This window comes from Acipenser ruthenus, chromosome 10, assembly GCF_902713425.1.
Source record: "Acipenser ruthenus chromosome 10, fAciRut3.2 maternal haplotype, whole genome shotgun sequence".
Classification (NCBI taxonomy): domain Eukaryota; kingdom Metazoa; phylum Chordata; class Actinopteri; order Acipenseriformes; family Acipenseridae; genus Acipenser; species Acipenser ruthenus.
Window position 1 is genome coordinate 3,935,410 of NC_081198.1, and position 17,764 is coordinate 3,953,173.

Sequence of the window (17,764 nt, forward strand, 5' to 3'; positions counted from 1 at the left end):
CCTGTTCCTTGAAAGCCACCTTTTCCTTGAGTATTGGGGGGGGTCTCGTTACTCATGTCAAATCAATGTCACAGGGAAATGACAGCCCTCACTGGTAGCTGCTGTTAGATTAATTCCGGACTATCAGTGTAACTAGAGCAGCTCATTTCAAAGCACATTAAAACAGTGCAGATCAATTAGCTAGAGGGGTAACCTTGGATGGGTAACACAAACTGCTCGCCCAATCTGCACAGATATGCCAACTGAATTAATGCTCCTGTGCTGAGATGTGAGAACTCCAGTATCTGTGATGTCCAAATACATTCACTTTTATTTGCACAAAGTGTTCAAGCTTCTAGTGCATTAAATGGGAAGGAGGCTCTTTTGTTGTTCTTAGTGATCACACTGTAGGCTAGGATTTGTAATACTGGGATCCAATTTTTTCAGTCTCCAAATCTCGCCACTAACTGTGAAAGAATCCTGGGATTAAACATTTCTCTTTTGTATCCTTTATAAGACTAATAGAAGTACCAAGTCAAGGAGCTAATGGTCTAAGGAGCAATGGCTATTAATATTGCTGCCCTAAAATATATAAACCTGCTCTTTTGAGGACCGCTTTTTCACTGTATTATTACTGTACCTAGTGATGTTCATTAGTGTGTCAAAAATCACCCATTTGAAAACACCAACAGGTATAATATAGAGCTAAAAGAGCCTTATTTAGAACCACTTCTATTTAGAGCAATAAAATAGAGCCCATATGACTTATATATTCTGTTAATATTGTGCCTCTGTTTTTCCAATATTTAGTCGACCCTCAGGCCTCCTCTCTAAAGGGCACAGTTACGATGCCTGTGAACTAAGTAGTCATGCTGATCCCAATTCTGGGATTTTCATAATTAAATTCAGAAATCCTGGGATCACAAAATGCCTCCGGGATTGTTTCCAGTCATGTTCATCTCCTTCAAAATCCATCTCTAGGCTGAGTTAAGAATCCAGGCTAGCAGATGAAACTGCAATTAAAACTCATTAACAGGGTTAATAGAAATCTGCAGTAATTTTGAAACAACCTGATCTTAAAGGTGCTACAGTAGACAATGTTGTTTTTTCTTTCTTTGTTTATTAAATATAGCTGTGATACTCCTGCACTTACTAGTATTTTGTGCTTGGCAGATAGACTGCATTTTAGTCTGAAAGCAGTACTGAACACAGTAATTACTATTGCTGTCTCGCATGCTGTACTTATCCCTGAGATACCTGCAATATAACTTTGTTGTTTATTTTCACAATTTAAACCAGCATAAAATGCAATCAAGCACATTCCATACAATATAATCAGAGTATCTGGGGAAAGTTTGTCTAATCTGAAAGAAATCTGTCAAAAATCTATATACTGAAAGAATATTGACTAATTAACAAATATTGTTTCATTTCAAATTTTTAGCATTCAATATGTATTGTATAACAAAGAACACAAGTCAGAAAATTGTATATACCCAGGTAACAAAATAGTAACTGAAAAGGGTGATTTTATATGTTCATTTCTGGTTTTCTTTGCCCTTGGACACAATCTTCTGCTGTATTATTGTTTGCCTTTATTGAGCCCAAACAATTTCTTTCTTTATTTTTTTCACTTCACACTGTCCCAAAGTTTGCTTTGAAGGTGCTTTCATTTAATCTTTTTTTAAGATTTCAGTGGCAGGTCACAGATCACATCAGGCCAGTTTTCCGAATCAGTGGCCATTTAATCAAGCTAAGTCTCTCTTCTGTGCTCTTCAGCTCACCCCTGTTGTTCTCCGTACACTGAGGTGGTGTCAGTGCAAATCTCGAACAAGCTGGCTTTAGCAGCAAAACACAGTGGATCTGGGAAACTGGGTGGCTTCGCCGTCTTTCATGGCATTGCGTTACTTAAACGATGCTTTTTATATTATTCCACAACTGTCTTCTCAACAAATTCTGCTCCAATAAGTCATGAATGCATGAGGGAACTTGTTAGGTGGGTTTGCAGGCAAGTATATTCTCCAGACTTGAGACTGCTTCTCATAAAATCTTGGATACAGAAGCACCTTCCAAGTGTGCTCTCCAAACTTTCAAAACTCTTATCAAGTCTCTTGCTTGCTGATTGTGACCGAAACGGATGTGCATCTTTTATGTATTGCCGAATACATGTCTTAATAAGTAACATGGTCCCCTTTACAATTACAAACTACAATCTACTAGTGGGTGCACACATTGCCCAACGTTTATGACAGGCCAGTTTACATATGCTTGCTTTACAGTTGTGTAAAAGGCCTTTGAACCACCATGGGAAAGGGCTTCTTTAGTATGCATATTTAAATGACTACTGTGCTAAGTACTGCATGGAGAAAATCAGAGTACAGTTGAAATATCTTTTATGAAGTGGGTTCATGGATATGGGATATCTAGTATTTCCAGGCTTGTTCTCAGAGGAGCACATAAGAAGCTAAATGAACTATTCTTTTACAACACTGTAGTCTTTGTATCATGCTGTGATGCAGACAGGCTGTCCCTATTAGACAGGAAGAGAAATCAAAGTCCTCTGGTTACATCATTAGCCGCTATCTATAGGATGGCCTCAGTGTCCTTGTGTAACAAATTGGGGTTGTGGGACCAATAAAACTGAGAAGAGGTAGTTAAAGCTCCCATACTCTTTCTTTGGGGATTAACCTTTTGAACTTTCATTGACATAATTGTAAAAAAAATCAGCCTCTGAAAAATATGACCCACCCAGCCTCTGTTTGTTCAATGGGAATTTAATCTTGTGTAGCACACAGACTTCAGGACCAAATCAGGCTTGATCAGGCTCAGGATATTAAAAACATCTAACGCTATACGGAGAACAAAGCAGTGGGATCAACGTACAAAGTACTGGACATTTAAAGTAAGCAAATTTAATCCAGAGGAACTGCAGTGGTAAAGAACATCTTAGAGCCAGCCAATTAATTATATGGAACTTAAACTAGGATCTTAGACCCATGTAATTCAATACCGAGAATTTACCTTACAAACATTTATGATGGTAAATGCTAAAGTTGGAAAAAAATAAATAAAAAAGCCATGATTGTGGTGTGCAGGATGAATTATGCAGTCAAGGGAGCTCAGATTCATGTCCTGGATGTGTGACGTTAGAGGTCTTGGCTGGGGTTTCCACAGGGAGCGTCATGTTGGTCCTTACACTCCCGTAGGTTGGGGAGACAAAATCGTCAGGGACTGGTTTACCTGCATGACTAGTCACAAGACTTTAAGAATGAACCAGGCTTTAATGGCCTCAGTGTCAGTTCTTTACTGGCATTCCTTTAATGGTTGTGGACCGCCCTCAGTCCAACCATCACTGCTGCTAATTGACCTTTAAGTCAGTTATTAACACTTATATTAACACTATACTGCATCTTTACAGGTACAGTATTGGGTTAATATAAATTTACGGATTTGTATGTGTACAGTATGTGATCCTCAAAGATTTCATTTTGATAGGAAAGAATGAAAGCACCCACAAACTGTGCCATGCACATCCATTTGAAAGAGACCTATTTTTTTAAAATGTATTTTCATTTAAAATCTGGTAGGTGAAATAAATCTCTATGCTGGGCTTGCTTTCAGGTGTTGTTCATGGTAATTTTACCTGGACAGTGACATTAACCCCACCTTTGCAGGGACTGCTTTCCTGTCAGTAACCAATCAGCTGTGTCCCCTATTGACTGACATGTTTTGTAGCCAGTTAGATCCTTTGACCACTAAGACACTGCTGAAGTGAAAAGACTTTGAAAGTGTAACAGTTTCCGTGGAAGTCATGGCAAGAAAACGGAGAAATTTAACCTAGTGTATTATTATTATTATTATTATTATTATTATTATTATTATTATTATTATTATTGTTATTTGTATTTTTATTTTATTTCTTAGCAGACGCCCTTACCCAGATCTATATAGTGAGTGGAAGTACTCAACAGGTAAGATTTATAACATGATTTTGTTACTTTAAAAATTAAAAACATTTTCAAGAAATGTTTTTTTTTTCAGCATAGACAAGCTGTCAGTGAATTATTCTTTATGTATTAGTGTTTTCTGAAAACATTTCACTTGTGGCCTGAGCTGGATTTGATCCCAGGCCTACAGTGGTGAAAGGCAAGTTCTGCATAGCCACACACATTTTTTTTCATGCTCTTGACTATGCACCCTCACTCCCTCACCCCATCTGTCTTCGTATCTCCCCAGCCAGGTATACAGACCAAATCCCCACACCTTCCCTGTAGCTATAGCAACAGAAGCACAACTGAAACTCGTGCCCTTTTGTTTAATGTCCTGGCAGCATTTTATGCTTTTGTAGCTTCTTCTACTTTTTCTCTATTTATTTAAACAAAGACATTTGCTGAAGGATGTAAAATCTGTACCTTCCCTGTCTCTCTCTCTCCCGTCCATCCCAGCATGCATGTTTTTTTCTTGTTTTTTCTTCTTCTATTAGTTCTATGTATTTGTTATCTCTGATGTGGCAGGTGGAGAATGCATTAATTTGATCTTTTGCAATGATATCCTCTGTTTGTTTTCCTTGGGTTACCTCTAGCATTTGAATTAGATTTTTTTTTCTTCTTAACTTTATTCCTATATAGAATAAAGGAAAAAGAGTCTGTGCTCATTTCAAATGATTTATTTGTGTATTAACCTTTGCATTCGTAATTTAATTTATCCTTCTAAACGGTGCTCAGGTGTCACAGTAGGAGTGCTCAAAACAGTGATGGATGGTAGTTTAACATTAACCTGTAAAGGATTAGTGACCTTGATATACATTTTTACCCACTTCTGCAACTATGGAGGCAAGGAGGCTATGTGGTCCAGTGGTTAAAGAAAAGGGCTTGTAACCAGGAGGTTCCTGGTTCAAATCCCAGCTCAGCCACTGACTCACTGGGTGACTCTGAGCAAGGCCCTTAACCTCCTTGTGCTCTGTCTTTTGGGTGAGATGTTGTTGTAAGTAACTCTGCAGCTGATGCATATTTCACACACCCTAGTTTCTGTAAGTCGCCTTGGATAAAGGTGTCTGCTAAATAAACAAAGAAGAACAACAACAACAATAACAAAAGTATATGCATTTTGCATTACTAATTTATTTTTCTTTGAACCAAAGCAGACAGTTGTAGATGTACTGTACAATGCAGTAGTTTTCTATTTTTCAAATTTCACAGCTTCATAATGCCTGCCTGTTTTATTAAACCATAAGGTTCTGTGTATATTTTAGTATTAAGGTTTTAACGATTCATTGTGTATCGATGAATTGTAATACTTTCTTTACGTGATATATCGTATCGTAATAGTGGTATGTATTGTGATGTCAGACCAAAAGAACAACATAGCATGTAGTTCGCTACATTGTTTCTTGAATGAAAAAGGTCTGTGATTTGTAATTCATTTAAGTTTCCTCTTTTAACAAAATAGTTCATCATTAATTTATTATGATTATGCATCATACAAGTAGCCCGTTAGGACTATCACGTGTAATGTGATACATATCATATTGCTGCCTGCATACCGTGATACATATTATATCATCACATTAGTGTATAGTTACACCCATATTTAGAAGCAGGGTGGATGACCACTCAGTTAACACATTACAAAACGAAATGTGTGGCCATAATAATAATAATATCTTTTAGATTGCAATCAACATTGTTTTCACAAAAACTGCAGCCACTAATCTGGACTCCAGTAGCCGTAACAGACCTGTAATCAAAGCACCCTAGCATTATGAATTCATGTGGTTAGCAGCTGTAGAACCCAACCATTCTAATTCTATGATAAGTGTGTGAAACATTTACTGTATTTTTTTTAAAGGTGTATTGTTGAAGTTGGGAGAGAACAATTTCAGCAAAAAACAAACACTATGCATTTTTAGTATGGTACAGATTCCAATCAATACCAGTATGATTAGTGAGAGACTGCAGCTTATAATACTATTTTAACTGAATATAAAAACATGTTATTAGGCTTTTTATCCACTACTAGATTGCATCAGCAAATATAAAACACTGTCCAAAAATGTTCTAAGACAGTGGACTTTTTATTTTAATTTTTTATGGAAAACAATGTTTAAAATTGTTTCAGTGAGTCTTGGTGGGTCCTCCCTTGGCCTTGATCAGTGACTGGCATGTTCTGTCTTGGCACAAAGACAACAGGACATGGACATTCTCTATGCCCAGTTCATGAAGCCATAACCCAATCATACTGCACCTTTTTAAAATTACGGGTATGCAACATGTGAATATTTTATTGGAACAAATATGTAAGGTGATGCCATATTCACAGTATTGCTCTCTAGGGTTAAAGTGACAAACCAGATTCATAGGGCTGCATTTATTCAATGGTAATGCATATTTCCGTGGGCCTGCATTTGAGAATTGCATTATATATCCCCAGGATGGGGGCACAGATGGGGTTACTGCCTGAGTGTTGCTGTTGTATCGTTTCAGAGCACCACAATACAGGAACAGGCACAAACATTACAAATCAGACTAGTAGAAGCTTGCAATAACCGTCTGAAAGCAAATTGTAAAACCAAGGATTTATGTGACCGTAGTGTAGCATATGCAGCTTTACTGGTCACAGTTTTCATTTGCCACCCATAAACAAACCTTTATTACAGTAATAATACAGTGTATATTATGTTTTATTACTTAAGCTCAAGAAGCAGAAAAAACAGGGGTTCATGTTTTTTTTAAGTAACCTGTTAAAACTGTATTTTATATGAATAAGGATCAGGAGAAATCTGATCATGTGAATACTGTACTAAATCCTTAGCAAGTTTAGGATCTTTTATTATTTGGTATTAAAGGACAGCGCAGCTGCGACTAACCCAAGCCCCTAAGCGAGTGCTTTTGTTCCCACTTGCAGCAGTAGGAGGTAACCAGTAAAACTATGAGAAACTAAGGGAAGTAGACAAACGTTAGGCAAGTGCCTTCTTCAGTGTCAGAAATAAAAGGGTTCCTTTTATTTATTTTTTATAAACAGCTTTTTCTTTATTATACTCATTACATTTTAAAGGGAACATGTAAGATATGTATATTTCAGAACTTCTGCTGAGCTTTTATTGTTTTGATTTTTTTGTTTTTTTTGTATAATCTTGTTTATACAGTTTTGCACCTGCTGGTTTTCCAAACACCGAAGCAACAGCAAACCTGACTTGAATCCCATGGTCACCACCACTGTGTACTTCTTTTTGAAAAATTCGATATTTCTGTAAAATTGCATATGGGAGATAAGAAAGTGACAGATTCAGGTGTGATTTTATATATATATATATATATATATATATATATATAGCCAACACAAGAATCTATGGAAGAATGTAGTAAGCACACTCTGGTTGTTAATACAATGCAGCCCTTTATACTGCGGAACCAGTTATTAGGCAGCATGGTCATGGCTGCCATTTGCCCCATAATGCCATATAACTTTTCATTATTGTTATAAGTAGGAACAGAAATAGCACTGTCCTTTAACTATGGTTCCTGACTATTTTAAAACTGAACGAGTGGGATAGACTGCAGCTTTAAGCGTTTCAATAAGGATTGTGATACTGCATGCATACTCTATAGATGAAGGCATACCCTGGCGATCCCTTTCAATCACAAAAGACTAAGCCTCAAAGAAGCTGTCTCTGAGGTATAGGAAGGTAACTATATCCCCTCTCTTTGTTTAAAGGAGGCTTCGTTCCTCCCATAGCGACACTGAAGGCGAGGAAGGAAAGTGTTAATTGTGCAGGGAGCTTCCACATGGCTGGTTAATTAATGAGGTCATTACTCGACAGCTGTATAGTTAGTGAGAGATTGATATTCTTCAGAGGTGGTAGCCTGCTAACATTGAGCTTTCTGAGCAGCACTCTGCTGATACTGCAAGGGTACAGGGTTGACGTCCCCCAGGGATCATCCTGAATTAAAAATGTTGACCTGTGACATCACTTCCTGCTAACGCAGCACTGCTGGCAGCTCTGTAATGTCCTTGGAACCCTAGCTGTTCGAGCTGTCGATCCCGGTTTGTACCATTTTCCCAAACATGTGTCTTTGTGGGGGGGGGAGGCTCTGTGTGTTCAGAGGTAATGCTGTTGAAGAAAAAACGAGAGACAAAATATTGTTTTGTTGGTATGCTATTAACAACCCTAAATGACACCATAGGATTACATTTTAATCACTGCTGTCCTTACAGCAGACTTTAAATAGTACTAAATAACAAAAACGATGATAAGGAATTACTGAATGCTAACACTGCATATCAAGCACAAAACAAAATTATGTTTATCACTGTTATTTGTTAGTTTTTTAATAACTGCTTTTAAGATAGCAGCACCGCAGCCTCTGCAGTGAAAGGTTTATATGTTCATTCTCAGCTGGTTGGTGGGGACATTTCCTAGCAATTTTCCCTACGTGAAGAGTTCAAGCAACAATGTCATTATTTGAGGAACTTGGTGAAACATGCTTGAAAATGTCTCATAAAACTAGTTGCTTGAACCATATTGATGTCCACTATACAAGAAGACTGCATTTCAGCAATAAGAGGATTTTTTTTTTTTCTGAACAATGTTTGTATTTCACTGAGAACATTTTAAAGGGGAACATTTATTTCAGAACTTCCTAAATATGTGAAATAAAATTATATAGATAATTAGACAATTACAACCATTGGGAGGGGTGGGGGATGGGGGGGGGGATAGCTCTGTCAGCAGGCAGGCTTTACATGCTGTGATGGCTCAATTACTCTCTCGTACCCACCCTCTACCATATGTGATCCTTCGTAGGTAGGTATGGTTCTGAAGCTATGGTGAATGCATATTCTGTGCTTGTTCCTTGGCTAGAGAACTTTGTTACTGTCAGTGGAGAACCTGAGAACCTTAGATCAGTCACAGTTTAAACCAGTGGACATGCTTATGGAGGCTCTTCATCTTGCTGTTAGAAAATAGACCGGCAGGAACGACCTTTGCCCTACAGGGGCTGGTAGCTCACTGACATCCGCTCCTGGGTGTACAGTGGCGATTGGCATGCTTGTGGAATCAGAGGAAATGTACTGACCTTCAGTTCTCCTGCTCTGTTGTGGAGAGCTGCTGCAGTACACACTTGGGAAGAAAAACAGGACAAATAATTGGAAACAGTAAACAAAAAGAAGAAATATGAAACTGATACATTTGTATAAAATCAGTTGTTTATCAGATTACAGTATACCCAAAGGTCTCTAAGAGTGTGATAAAAGTTTGGAGAAGGCAATTCCTGTACAACGTACAGAGAGATAGGCACGCAAGGGTCCACCCAAAAAAGCAAACTATCAAAAATAAATAGCTTTGTTCTACAGCTGTGTTACAGTAAATGTCTACCAAGCATATGTCTGCCTCTTGAGCTAGCAAAGAACTATAGATTTCAAAGAAAAAGGAAAGGGATATTTGTGTCGAATGTCAGCTTTTAAAACGAAGACTAAGCAGTAGCAACATAGATTTCCAATCAATCAGTCTTGTTTTTCTGCAACCCCCTTCCTGTCTCTTTATTTCTTACATCTGCCGAAATGAAGTGCTGCAACAATTGCTGTGTTGTGGCTTTTTTGTTTGTTTTGTTTTGTTTATAATTACCAGAGCTCATTTGGCAAGCTGTGCGTAGCTGTGAGAATGAGGCAGGGAAAGACAGAGAGAGAGAAAAAAAAAATAAAAAAAAAATATATATATATATATATATATTTTTTTTTTGCCTTGCAGTCAGCAAGCGCGTAAATCTCCAAGGAACAGGCAAGAAGACAACAGAAGGTTGATAGTCATCCATCATTCCTGACAATTTCACGGGTACAGAATCGCTTGACGGGGGACCCTGAGCAAAATGTTGGAAGAGATGGAGCGTTGTTAGGCTGAGTAAATGTACTTTGTGATGTCAAAAGCAGGACCAGTTTGAAGCCTGGCCTGATTGTTATATGTACAAGTGTTGGACAAAAAATAGGAACACCTGCCATCAAACTGTCAATTGGGTCACCAAAGTCATTATATATGGCCGATTTTGAGAGAAATGAAACTTTATATTGAGTTTTTTTTTTCTTTTTCTTTATATATTGAGCAAACGTTTGGTCTACAGGTTAGTTTATAAATTGACCAATTTACAAAGTAACTGTACCATATATATATATATATATATATATATATATATATATATATATATATATATATATATATATATATATATATATATATATAATCCTATTTGCAGGGGTATACATTATAAACCCTGTATGGTGAATGCGTCTGTGACAATGACATTGGTTGCCATATTGAGGTCATGTGACTTTTGAAGTTTCTGCTGTATAAAGAGACAGACAGTACACTTGGAGTTACTGTCTTAATGTCTGGTACACAGCTGTGTTCTTTGATTTTCTTAGTAGGGTTCAACTGCCATTTCACTGCTGCATTGTTTTAATGGCTATATCCACATATCCATTTTACTTCATGTTTACAAACCATTCAATTAAATATGGCTTTCAGATGATGATTTAAATGCATGTATTTCTAAGGTTCTAGATGTATCCAGTATGTAGGTGTTTATTTAGGATATCAAAAGACTTGCTGCAGTCAAGGCCCTTTTAAATGAAAACTCAAAGCCGCTCCGCTAGAATGATTTACTGGTTTAAAAAATAAAAGGCAGGCTTTCTCTTGAGACGTGAGAGAGTACTTTATATTTAGAGCACGAGTATTTCAGCTGCCCAGTTGAATGATAAAAAGTAATGGCTGTCAGGGTACAGTGCACCGCTCTTTATTTATATAGAATTGTAGATAGAGAGAAGGATCATGTGTATATAGATACATGGAGTTCATATGCACATATCTATCTTGAATTCTGTACTGGTTTATCTGTCTGTATATTCATCAGATAGAAATTCAATGTGCTGTTCCACCTTCTGAGTTTTTCTATCTTGTTAATGATTTGCATGGTCTTGTTGCCTTGTTGGGGGTTAATTAAGAAGAAAACAGCAATGTCTACATGCACTGCAAGGATGGCAATGAGACTGTTGTAGTTTGATGTTTGAGATTATAATAAAACCTTGAATAACAGCTTTTTTTCAATCCCTGTGTTGGACTAAAGACAATTAAAACTTACCAAAAAATGATTTGGCGCATGGGGTGGGTGGTGGTATATTTTGATCAGTTTTACCCTTTGTTTTCTACCCCATTTCAAATTCCCAATTTGAATATCGCCTCGTCTTCTGCAATCCACTCTCCGATCACGAGAACATCGACGGATGACCTTTGTACCCACTGTCAAGCAAATCAACTCTTTTCAACCCCCGAATCTAAGCAACAAATGTTGACAAGCCACTGAACCCTGGAGGTGAGGCCCTGGGAGAGCCGTGACCGGTGAACTATCCTTAGGCGATTTTTCATCCCTAACACATGGGAACACAAAGCATCCCTTCCTGTATGCCATTTCCTGTTGGGTACTGCACCGTTATTGCTGGTGGTGATATGAGTTGCCTTGGGACACCCTCTGAGGACATACCACCCCTGTGGTCTCCAGTCTTTGAAGCAATTTAATATCTATCTCCCTTCTGGGACAGGGAGTTGTGTTGGAGGTTTTAAGATACAATGTGTGTTTATGTGTCTTATTTAAAGATAATTGCTAAATGACAGCAAGGCAATGGGAAATGACAGACAAGGCAATGTGTAGGATTGATTTTGCATCCTGTATGTTGAACAGGCAAAGCTTAAATGTTAGCTTAATAAAAAGCAAGGAGTTACATGTAAGCCATAAACTGCAAGATCTAAGGTCTGTGTGTGTGTGTGTATTAATATTTATATGAATGAATTGGTCTGTCTGTATGTAAGTTTATTTGGGGACATCAGTCAAGATTGACCCATATAGTTGGTACTGTATTTGATTTGGGATTGGTAATTCCCAACTGTGCTTCTCAACACACAGGCTCCCCAGGACCAATGGGTGACATATTGCAAAACCCACCTTTTTAACAAGACATAAATCATGCAGTGCAGTCAGAATGTTATATTCAACTGAGACCTTGACATTATTGCTTCTTAATCCAATTGGTTTCTAACATCATGGTTTTTGACTGACATCTGTAGTCATGGTGAAACAATTCTTTTTACATGATACATTATAGGATACAGTTCCAAATGTGTTGTAGCATACCTTTGTGTGTCGTTACATGCATGTTTTTTTGGAAAGGTAACCCCTATATATATATATATATATATATATATATATATATATATATATATATATATATATATATATATATAATATATATAATATATATATATCTCAATGCAAACACAATTAGAGAGCGCTGTCAATCCAATCTACTCTGAGCTGCAAGGAGAACCCAATTTACCAGAGATGGTCTTAACAATAATGACAACATCCAGAAATCCAAGTTTGTGCAGTTGTCATAAGATCATCCATATGACTCTCTGTGGTCACTTTCTTGCCATGTGTGTGTATTACATGTTTGTTTAGGAGACAAACACCTAACGAAACTTGTATGTAAACTAGTAACTAGTTTATTTATATACTGTGTATTACAGTGTGTTCAGTCTAGTTGATGAAGATGGTGATTCAGGAAAGTCAAAGTTTCCAAGGGAGCATTTTAAATGCAGCCATCCATTGGAAGAATACTTAGGACACTGAGTAGGTATAGAGCAGATAGCCAGGCTTAGCTATTGCTGATGGAGCTATTGCTCCATTGTATGGATATATGGGGGAGGTTGAGGGGGTTATTGGAGGATGCACAGAAACACTGGCATATAGCAGATATAACGGACAGGGTTTAAGCTGTACACCTGGGTACTGTAGTATGGATCACACGACACAAGCAGACAAGCAACCACTACTGCAATCTTTTTTTTTTTTAATTTAGTCGTTGCCAATTAGTTTTTATTATTTTCTCCCCAATTTGAAATGCCCAATTATTTTTTAGGCTCAGCTCACTGCTACCACCCCTGCGCTGACTCGGGAGGGGCGAAGATAAACACATCTTCAGCCGCCAGCCGCCCGCTTCTTTACACACTGCGAACTCACCGTGCAGCCGCCTCAGAGCTACAGCGTCGGAGGACAACGCAGCTCTGGGCAGCTTACAGGCAAGCCCGCAGGCGCCCGGCCAGACTACAGGGGTCGCTGGTGCGCGGTGAGCCGAGGACATCCTGGCCGACCTAACCCTCCCTCCCCCCGGGCGACGCTCGGCCAATTGAGCGCCGCCCCCTGGAAGCTCCCGTCCACGGTCGACTGTGGAATAGCCTGGACTCGAACTCGCGACGTCCAGGCTATAGAGCGCATCATGCACTCTAGCGAGTGCTTTTACTGGATGCGCCACTCGGGAGCCCCACTACTGCAATCTTATTCATAATGTTGCACCTACTGCTTCTGCATGTGTGTATTAACATCTTGGTATGAATGAGTGTGACCGTTTGCATATGGATGTTTGTTTGCACACACAGCTCTGTGTGAATGCCTGTGTCTGTATGTGTGTGTCTCTGTAGGAATGTGTTTCTGTAATTTCTGCATGTGTCAGAGCAAGTATCTGTGGTGTTGTTTGTGAAAGCCATCAAGGCTTTATAATCCAATTGGTTTCTAACATCATGGTTTTTGACTGACATCTGTATTCATGGTGAAACAGGAATAAACCTACAGCAGCCCTGATGTTGACGGGTCTGCCCCTGGGTGCAAGAGCACTCGCATCCTGTGGGTTACTTATTAACATTTAGTGGGTTGAACTGCTCCGAAACCTTTACTGACCCTCGCTAACGGATCTTCAATGGGAATGCAGAGGCACTACAATGACAATGCAATGGTCCTGTGCTAAGGTGCAGTGGTAGCACAAGAGCAGCCATAAAGATATGAACCGTAGAAGTGCAACACAGTGGTAACCTTTTAATATTTCGTTAGGCCAGTGGTTCCCAACCTTTTTCAGTGTAGGGACCACTTTGGTGTTTGGATTATTCCCACAGACTACTTGCCGCTCAATTTTTCATAACAGCATTTTTAAACTCATTTTTATGTGTACGTGTATAATGTAGAAAGTAAAGCATTTATATAACTTACCTAACTTAATGAGATCCCTGGGGTTGAATCTTCGCTACCAGTTCATCAAGCAATGTTGTCATTTTGCGCATTGAAAGTTGCTGATGGCAAAGTTCCTGTGTCTTTTGTTTCAAAAGTCCAGTGTTTTTTTTTTCACATTCTAAATGCTTTGTAGATAAATGGCATCTTAATTTTTCAGGTTTAAGAGCTTCATTTGACAAAAGCTCCTGACAAATAACAGATTGGAACTTTGGGTTGTCCTCGGATCCAGGTTTTCTTTTCTTAGAGGTGGCTGAAATTCATCAATCCCTGTTTTGGTTAATGATAGCGTCATAAATCACACATTATTTCCAGAGGTAGTGTTAAGAGAATTCACATATAGTCTTGTGAGATATTAAACCTAGAAATTAAACCTGAAATCAATCATTCACATTGCGGTACAGTTCACAAGTCAAGCAACAAATATAGCCTCTTTTTGTTTCACATTAACTTGTTTTTATATGCAGCTAACCTCTCCAAAAACTTGTAATATGGAATTAATAGGAATATTCCTATATCCATGGCAACACTGTATTGTATATTAAATAAAAAATTACAAAAACTCTGGTTAATGTTTTATTTTATTTAATTTTTTTTTATTTAGTCATTCTCACTGAGTTAGGAATATTGAATGCAGTGCGCTACTTTTATGCGGAGTGAAAACGCTGGAGACAGATTTTTTTCCCTGAACAGTGAAAGCAGTACAGTAGAATTGGAGCACAGATTAGAAAGAGTTCCGTGAATACTATTACTGGCTAAAAAAAGAAGTATGTAATTTTGACAAGACAAATGTTCCCCTTCATAATGTGTAACAGTTATTTAGTTAGTATTTGTTTCAGATAAAAAGCTGTTTTAGTTAATGGCGGCTTTGAGATTGTGTAGAAATGAGTTTATGCAAGAACTGCTTAACCAAATTTTGGGAGTTGTTTACAGACCACCTGGAGTTTACTCATGGACCACAGGTTGGGAACCACTGCGTTAGGCCAATGGTATTGCAATGTCATGAATGTCATGCAAACTAGAACCATGCAGTACCATGTTAGCATATCAGTACCAGTCTGCTACTGCTGTGCAATGTGTGTTTCAAATGCATTGTGTTACCATGGCTGGTAACGCTGAGGTTAATGGTACTGCTTGGGTTTCTTCAGCGTGGTACAATCGAATTACTGTATAATACACTTACTGTCCAAAAATTTGACTACCGAGTCATTGTGGAAACAGGTGTGTCTTGTCATGTTTTTTGCCACTGTAGTACATATGTGGCTTGTCACAATGTGTTACACCTGTCAGCAGATTTGATCCGTCATGACCTACTTGGTCTTATCTCCAGTTGTGTTGACTTGTGCTTTCTGCTAGTGGTTTTCTACAAACACTGCCATTCCAGGAACATCAAGCAGTCTTGATAGACAGGTTGGTGAATGCAGGAGGAACTAGTATCCCAGGCATCCGCTGTCATGGCCCATGTGAAGTCAGTCAGATCCTTCTGCTTTCTCTTAATTTGTTCCTGAATAGTTGCACACAACTCTCACAAACCTGACATAGTTATTGTTTCTGTATAAGGAGGCTACCCACGTGCTTCTCAGTCATAGTGCTCTTGAAAGCAGTGGTCTTCTACACGTTTTTATTCATGTCACCATGTACAATAAATGCAGTAAAAACTTCCAGTTTTAGTTGGTGCAGTTTCTAAAGTTTCTCTCACATGGTGTGTACTGTTCATCAGTTGGATGATAAGCCGTCACAAGCAAGCTTATCAGCTATGGATCTTATTGCACTGTGGGAGGTATTCATAGGACTGCAATGCACTTACCAGCATACTAATATGCTCTAGGAGTATGTCCCTATTTGAATTATACTGTGCATTTTGTGTGATTTATTGCCTTGCCTCAACAGCTCAATATAGTTGTACTGTGTATAAAGAAAAAAAAATACAAAAAGTTTTGTAACGTAAAAAAATAATCAGTTTCAGACTGGAGTAAAACACTTGGAGGGTAGTTTTATATTCTAGTAAATACAATGTACTGTTTCTGTTGAAAATTTTCTTAACTCTTTCATACAGTATAGAAATATAGAATATCGTGTAGGGCCCAGTACGACCCAATAAGTAGCGTGACAGTGTGCATATACATGTCTGTGTGTGGTTGTGTGTGTGTGTGTGTGTGCGTGTGCGTGCGTGCGTGTGTGTGATGTGTGTGTGCGTGCGTGCGTGCGTGCATGCGTGTGTGTGTGTGTGTGTGACTGTGTAGGCATGTCATTTCTGCAGAAAGACATGTCATTTCGGCTGAAAATGTACTGAACTCATTCAACACTGCAGTCATGTCTGATTACACCCCTGGCCTTCCTGTACAGTATCTTCCAGTACAGCATCTTCCAGTACACCATCTTCCTGTCTCTGTAACAAGGCCCTGGGTGTTGCTGATGAACTAGCTTGCAGGGGGTCCCTATACCAACCACTCCATGGCTCTGTCAAACCCAGGGAAAGAGTATATATATATATATATATATATATATATATATATATATATATATATATATATATATATATATATATATATATATATATATATATATATAATATAATGTTTTTTTTAAAGCATTTTCCTTTTCTGTTTCAGTGTACACTGCAGTTTAGCACTCTATTTTTATATAATAATAGCATTTTGCTCAAATGCCAGCTGCCCTGTGTTTCGATATGGCTTGCAGAGATTTCTCATGGGAGCGTGTGTTTGAAAACAAACAGTGGAGGTATTGATAGATACTTAATGGCATGGGAAGTATTTTTGTTTGTTTGAATTTGAATCATATACCTTTCAGATATCTAAGTTATCTATTATAAAGAGATCATGAAAGATAGACAACATAAATATTTTGAGTGCTGAATATATATATATATATATATATATATATATATATATATATATATATATATATATATATATATATATATATATATATATATATATATATATTACATTATTCTACCAGTCATTTTTAGTTGTGCTGCTTGAAAACACACCAACAATCACACAGAAATTAACGGACCTGGTCCAGTGGTCTGGAATGAACAAATATGTTTAGGGATGGAAACAACTGGACTATCAACAAGATCTCCATTATGACACAGTGTACAGTAGGCTTAACAATTGAATAATTCAGTATGCAGATGATGAATTATGTTCTGGGAGCTGGCAGCTTTAACGCAAACATCTTACAGGATTTGCTGTATATTTGTTGGTACAAAATATTACTTCATTTTAATTTCACCCTGAAACATTTTAGGTAGACACAGTGTTACTTAAACTGTACACATAACCAAGATAAAGGCATTAACTGAAATGTTTGTCTACTTGATTTTCTTTCTTATAGTTTTATCTGAAAATTGATGAAGACATTGACATTATAGTTTTAACCACAGAGCTTCCAGTTGGACTGAATAGCAATTTAGTGTCCTATGACTTAACACATAGATTAAATGCATGAATCCTAACAACTAAAAAAGACATTTTGAGCATCTAAACAGAATAGAGATAGAGAGAGGATGTGTTTTGCCTGAGGAAAAGCTGAAACTAGGTTGGCAACAGATGTCCAGGGCAGTAAAGAGTAATTGAAATACCAACAGCGATGACCTTATCTGCTGACTACAGGAGCCTGCTGCCAGTCTTAACATCAGTTTAATGTCATTTTAC

The 17,764-nt window shown here is 37.9% G+C and overlaps 1 protein-coding gene across 1 annotated transcript in view; it reads left to right on the plus strand.

Moving 5' to 3' along the window:
• The window catches only part of LOC117404311 (cytosolic carboxypeptidase 6-like), a 184,071-nt gene that overhangs the window by 12,543 nt on the left and 153,764 nt on the right, over positions 1 to 17,764 (plus strand). Inside the window, exon 3 of the mRNA XM_059031542.1 lies at positions 3,904 to 3,950. The gene's annotated coding sequence lies outside the window, so the exon portion shown is untranslated. The remainder of the gene's footprint in view (positions 1 to 3,903; positions 3,951 to 17,764) is intronic.